We start from the raw sequence: 7584 nt of genomic DNA, 5'->3' as shown, positions 1-7584 counted from the left end.
TGTGACTTGACAACATGGTTCTTCAGCTAAATTCAAAAATGACTTGTAATTGTACAAGTACATTACATCAGTTTTTTGAAATATACATTCACATATTATTTAATAGTAACACTTCTTTTAATTGTTAATAAGGTTTTCCAGAATGAAATGAGGCATCAGTTTATACAAAGAAAGCTATTGCGGAAGCATGCAGTGATTTAGTTATTTTAGGGAGTTTAAAATAGGGTTATATATATGGAATTAATTTAGATGACAGAAGTATTTACACTGAGTCCAGTCATCTCTTCCCACAGATTTATGCTGTTTAGGAGGATCTATTTTAAGTGTGTAGAAAAAAATTCAATTTTTCCCTCAAATTTGATTTTCAAACAATAGCATAAATTTTAAGTTTTAAATTTTATTATACACCCTGTTATAATGTGTCAATCAGATATTGAAATATTTGAGAAAACTATGCTAAATAAAAGATTCAACCAATGATTTTCTTGTCCAATAAACTACATAATAAAACAAAACCTTTTCATTTACTAAGTTTACCAACTGAAACAATAGTTACATGATAGCCTTGTAACATTGACAGTTCAGTATGTCTGCATATATAACAATAGAAATATACAAAAAGTGGTGCATAATCTTACTTAACATTGATAGTTGAGAGCTCTCTTACCTCCGCGCCTCCCCTTTGTTCTTTCTCTGGGATGGGGCTATGTGAAAGGGCAGTGACTCCTACTGGAACTTGCAGCTCTTTTATTGTCCAGGAGTGTGAAGGAAGGAGACTCTGTGGCTGGAAGGTCCATCCCAGGGATCAGCTATCAGTTGAATCATCAACTGTCACAATGTGTTGAAACTGAGGAATAACTGACATTTGCAGTTTCGTGAAAACTTTGGTTGAGTGACTAGCAGATATATCACTTTGTGGTTTTCTTTGTTCAATTTTGTATATCTTGTACATTTGAAATTTCTCATTGTACAAAGTAAGTGATTATATAGATATATAAATATATAGATATTCCTCAAAACAACACTCTAAGAACAGAAAGAGATTTTAAAGTAAGATACTGTACAGACAAAGAGGGTGGAAAGTAGAAAATGTTGGTAATTGGTTTAAGGTATTGTATTAGTAATACTCTGACCAAGATTATACTGAACACCAGCAATTTGATTCCAAAATGCATAGTCTTAACTACTGCTTTGTATGTCACTGTATCAGAAGGTTGAAAAACCAATATGAACCTGAGAAGTATTAAAATTTCTTCACCTGGCCATCTTTGAACTTTTCTAACTGGCTTAAAGGGAACTACTTCCATCAGAAGTTCAGTCTATTGCATTTAGTATGTTGTTGTATATTGGTTTTCACTATTATCATCTTGGAAAACAATTTTTCTTCCATGGCTTCTTAAAATCATTTTTCCTATTCTTTTCCTTCTGATAAAAACCTTGTATCTTACATGCTTAATCTTTTACCTCAACTCACTATATATACAGCATCTATTATGTTCTTTGGACTGAATAAAATGATCTATGTCTCATTTCCTAATCTATGCCCTTAGGTAAAAATTTTTCACAGTATAATTATATATAGAAATATATTTTCTCCAAGAGTCTTTCATCCAACCAGCATTTTCTGTTTGGATAATTGATAAGTATAATAAAGTCAACAAAAACAAAATTGAATTTATACTTTTCACTCTAAATCTGCTCCTTAATTTTACTCCTTCACCTGATGGCACCAATCTCTGTGTTCTAAGCAGGATATCTGAGCACACCACATTGTTGCTTTGTGCCTTCCCTTCCGTATCAATGATCCTCAGCCTTACCCTTAGCCTTACCCTGAAGAAGAGTCCTGGAATCGGTCTCTTCCATCTCCATTCTTATTTCCTTAGTTTAATTCCTCACACTCTCCTGGGCTATTATTACAGCTTTATAATCATATTCTCAGTCTCCAGTATTTCTCCTCTTAAGTTTATCTTCATCAGTAACATTATAATAATTATTCTAATATAGATTTCAACATTTTAAAAATGGAAGCTGTGAGTCAATGAGATAGCTCAGTGGATTAAGTGCCTGCTTTGACAAGCACAGGGACCAGGGTTCAATCTCTGGTGCCACATGCAGCGCCAGCTCTACCCCTGGGGTATTTTAAGCCAGCAAGGGAGTCTGGGTGTGGTAGTGCATGCCTGTAATCCCAGCACTGGAGAGGCTGAAAACAGGAGCATCACTATGAGTCTATGAGTCCAAGCTGTGTAGTGAGACCCTGTACCAAATATATAAATGGGGCCTTTTTACAAAGATGGTGCCAAAGGTGAAGAAGGAAGACCCTGCCCTTCCCAAAGCTGAAGCCAAAGCAAACACTGTGAAGGACAAGAAGGCCATGCTGAAAGGCATCCACAGCCACAAAAAGAAGAAGATATGAATGTTGCCCACCTTCTACCATCCCAAGACACTGCAGGTACAGAGGCAGCCCAAATACCCTTGGAAGACCACCCCCAGGAGAAACAAGCTTGACCTCTATGCCATCATCAGGTTCCCCTTGACCAGAGTCAGCCATGAAAAATATCGAGGACAATAACACACTCATGTTCATTGTGGATGTCAAAGCCAATAAGCACCAAATCAAACAAACTGTAAAGAAGCTCTATGACATCGATGGTGCCAAGGTCAATACCCTAATCAGGCCTGATGGAGATAAGAAGGCATATGTTTGACTGGATCCTGATTATGATGCATTGGATGTTGCCAACAAAATTGGGATCATCTAAACTGAGCCCAGCTGGCTAATTCCAAACATATACTTTTTTTCCCCAGTTTAAAAAAATAGATAAATGGAAAGAAGAAAGAAAAAAGGAAGCGTAGTAAAAAAGAGTGCATTATAAATTATCACACACACTTTGAGATTGCTTTATAAAACAGTTCTCTTGCTGTATGAGAAGCATGTAGAAATGTTACATTTTTTCTTTTAGATGTTCTGTAATCTTTCTCATTTCTTTTCACTCTAAATTATTTATTTTAAATTGTAGTAGTGACTTTCAAATTTATTCTGTAATATCAACAGAGAAAATACCTAAAATTGGCTGTATGCTAACAGTTGGCTCATCTAGGTAGAATTCAATTAGGTCTTTGGTGTGCTATTTTCAGTTCTCTGAAGGATTAAAAATTTGTGAATGGTGGAAGGAAGGATAAAGAAAGAATGACAAAGAAGTATAAAGTAGAAACAAAGCTTTGGGAGAAATGGGGGGAAGAGGGGCTGAGGGGAGTGCAGGGGAGTGGGAGGAAAAGAAGAAGAACACATACTTGTTAGGTTTACAAGTGCTTTATGATTATTTTTTTCTTTTTTGGTGCAACCAGGGATTGAATGCAGGCCCTTGTGCTTGCCAGGCAAGGGCTTATTCTACTGAGCCATCTCCCCGGCTCTTAGTGCTTTATGATGAATATGATCATTATGTATTGGGTTAGAAGTTGTGTCAAGAGTCTAGGAAAGGGTTGCATTTTTAAGTCCTAGGTGCCAACATTTAGTACATTTACTGTCCTAAAGTATATAATTCATATATATATATATATATATATATTTATACATAATATTATATATATGTATATTATATATATAATTTTATTTAAAATGTAGGCATTTGACTAATCTCTAATATACTTGAAGACAACCAAGGAGATCACTTATTAGTTTTATAGAAAGAAAAAAGATCAGGGGGCTTTATTCTAGAAAAAGAAAGACTGCTTTCTATGAAAAATTGAATGCTGCCATGTTAGAATTTACTAGGAATCTACACAATAATTTCTGACTGTATTTTTGATAATATAACCTTGGAAAAATGGATTAAAATATTCCTGTGACATTGCAGTGTATTGTTTATGCCTGCATAAGGTTAGGGACACACTCTTTCAGTTCCAGTTTTTAGTAACTAAACCTAACTCTTATTTGTATGATAAAATGTAGGTAAACTATGTGGCCCAGATGTTTTCATAACTTTGATGTGTATATCTAAATTCTTTTAAATATTTAGGCTTAGTTTACTGACTCAGCAGTTTTAATGTTGCAATTTGTAATGTTGAATTGCAAACTAAAGAATCTGCAATTTGTAATGTTCTCTACACAGGGCAGATGATGGATAATCATTCATTTTAATGAAGGAATGTTTCCTTAGGTTCAACACCTAGAGCTAAAAAAGAAAATAAATGTGTTAAAAACATCTTTAATGGTATTTTGAATTGATAGGAGTTTTATATATTATTTGAATCTGAATGTAAGGAGACAGCTCTTGAACTAAAGGATAGTGAGAGTAACTACTCTTTCTGGTTGTTGATCTGATCATGTTAGCCTACACAGCCACCAGCTGCTACCTAACAAAATGCCATTCTATCCTAAGTCATGCTGTAGGACCTGCTGTTGCTTTTCCTGTTAATCATTTTTCAGATATCTAAAATCTAATAAATAGTAAAGCTCTTGGAGCCAGAGAGATGGCTTGGCTATCCGAGCACCTGACTGGCAAGCACAAGCACCTGTGTTCAATCCCTGGGATCACATGTCATGCTGGCCACTGAAACTGGCTATAGTGGCACACACCTGTAATCCCAGTGCTGGGGAGGCTGAGACACTACAAATGTGAGCTACATAGCAAAATCATTTTACCAAATAAGTGAATAAAAAATAGTAAAGATCTTTGCCTAGCAGTACAGATGTTCTAAGCACAAAAATTTATTCTGCCAAGTTGTCTGCACAAGGTTGTCTTGAAAGGGCAAACAGGATGATTTGCCCTGAAAGAGATGGCTTCATGTCAAAAAGGCATGACAGGGTACCATATAATAGAGATTATTTGGGGAGCATAAATAGCAGAGACAAAAATGAATATGCCCTGATGTTAAAATACTATATGAGAAAAAATTTTAAAAGATTCAAACTACTCATCTCTTCAGATATTGAAGGGTAGCAGGTAGGGACTCAAGGGATTCTGGGTAGTCAGTGCTGCTGGTGAGATTACTTTTCTGTACATGTTCAAGTGTAGTATTTTTAGGCTGGGTAGTACAGGAATGACAACACCTACTGGAACATTTTAGCTATGAAACAAAGAAACAAAAAAATCCCTCCTGGCATTAATGGGTTAGAATTACTGGCAGGAAATGCACATTGTAAATTATACCATGGTAGATTTTAACTGGTGAATTAACTGACTCTTACCTCAATAAGAACAAAAGTATTTTATAGTACAGTTTGTGGCCTGGAAATTTCAAAACATGCGTATGGTTTGGACAATTTTTTTTTTTTCTGTGTGTTAAAAGTTTCTTCTGTGAATCTCACTTTAACCAGGCCATACATGAGAGGTCCAGTCAAAAGAGGATTTCTTTTATTGTAAAGAGTCTCTGAAACCTTTGTTACAAGACAATGGACACCAGTCCATCTCCTAATTTTCTTCAGAATCTCTCTGAGCATTATATTTTGAGCAACAAGTGAACTCTGTGACTGGGAATCCTGCACAGTAATTAATGGCATAGAATCTTGTATGACAATAGGGTGGAATCTGAGTGGCTGTCTAGTCTTCAATCCGTGACTTCTTGGCTGCCAGCTATTACAAACAGAGGGGATTAGGTGGTTCTGCTGGGGCTTAGAATGAGCAAGTGCTGGAGCCTCTGTCAGACACGCCCATGTCTACCCTGCTGATCACACTGGCGCCAGGGTTGTGGTTAACAAATACCTACTGAGTGCCTGGTTTAAGCTCCCTGAGTCCTGTGTTGGGAAACTAGTGTTTTTGTCAGTTATTACACAGTTTGAAGTCCAAAGGCCATTACCTGAGAAGCTCTGTTTATGACTCCTTTTCCACATTTGTGAAATATAATTTTGCCAGTGTGAATCTTTATTAAATTTTACTAATAATTTCATATATCTCACATAGTTTAAAACAGCTCATATTTTTCTAAAATATACTAGCACCACAACAGTGTAGTACCCAACACTCTGAAGACAGTCTTCCTGTATTTCCACTCCTCTTGTAAAGACTTAGGTAACTGCCTGTCCTTAAGCAATGCATTCTGGCTTAAATTCTCACCGTTTGATAGTACTCATTTATTCAAAATTAAAATAATATGATCATCTCATTTATCATACAGTGCAGGTGATGTAGCTCAATGGCACAAGTCCCTGAGGGGCAAGAGCAAGGTCCTGATTTCAGCTGTTGGTACAAAAAAAAAATCACTTGTCATACAGTGATAACAATTTTTTTTTAAAATCATGTTTTAATAATACAGTGTATCCATATCAAAAGTTGCATATTTGATTTGATAGCCTACTTCAAGTATACATCTGATCTTCAGGCTCATGGAAGAGAATGTTAGTCTTGCCTCATAATCTTTGAATTATTAAAATATAAGATTTCTCAACTTTTTTTTTTTTTTTTTTTTTTTTTGCAGAACTAGGGATTTGAACTCAAACCCTTGTGCTTGCCAGGCAAGTGCTTATTCTACTGAGCCATCTCCCCAGCCCCTTAAAATATAAGATTTCTGCAGTGAAAAAATATCCTAATTATACTAAACATAAATGTCCCTTATAATTAGATGATATGTTAGTTTTATATTATTTTCAAAATGTTTGTATTCACACTAGAACTTTGTGTGATATCCTATCCTCAAACTGTTAGAAGTGCTGGTCATTTACTTGCCATTCCAGTATTTATCTTATGTTTTACTCTTAGTACTTCTTTGCTATCATGAAAACTTTTTCTTAGTTTAATTGTTTTGAAACATTTAATTTTCTGAATATTGCTTAATCTTAATTTTTGTTCTAAGATTTATACTGTGTCTTTGACTTACAATTTATTTAAAAGACATTGTATGATATCTTCTCCTAGTATTAGAAACTTTAAAAAGTATATTTCCACTTTCTGTTGACTTAAAAAAAAACAGAGATTTGTACCTATGTTGTTTATTTATTATTTCTTGCCTATATCTTGTAATATGAGACACTACTTTGGCAGTAACAATACACAATGTACTAACCAAAAAAATAAAATAAAATTTAAGACCTGAATATTATTTTAAAAAAAAGTTTGCATGCTAAAAACTAACAAATGCCTTACAAGAACTACTATATACAGTAATATGTTATATATAGTAACATGTATATATGATACACATAGAAATATATAGTAATATATATTTCTGTGTGTTCACTGTAGCCCTATATTTTCATTATTTTTAGTCATGAAGTAAAGAGGCTTAGACAATTAAGTATCTAAAACTGTAAGGCAGGTAATCTGTATGACTGGAATATAGAATTAACTCCTAACCACAACACTAGACACATGAAATGATTATGGGAACGATTCACCTAATGAATAATAGTAGGATGTAGAAATTTTAAATCACTTGTTATTTTAAAATTGGTTTATACTATAAGAATTTACATTAAGATATGTTTGAACACATGTCTACATTAGTACATTATGTAGTCTTTTAATTTAAACACTTTAAATAGATATACTTAAAAACATGATGCAATTTTACTGGGACAAGGGATGTTTTAAAACCAATCATGTTTTATAAAACTCATAATGGGATATCTTAGAAGACAAATTTTAACTT

The sequence above is a fragment of the Octodon degus genome, unplaced genomic scaffold, assembly GCF_000260255.1.
Source record: "Octodon degus isolate 3935 unplaced genomic scaffold, OctDeg1.0 scaffold00341, whole genome shotgun sequence".
In the NCBI taxonomy this organism is placed as follows: domain Eukaryota; kingdom Metazoa; phylum Chordata; class Mammalia; order Rodentia; family Octodontidae; genus Octodon; species Octodon degus.
Note: the sequence above shows the minus strand (reverse complement) of the source record.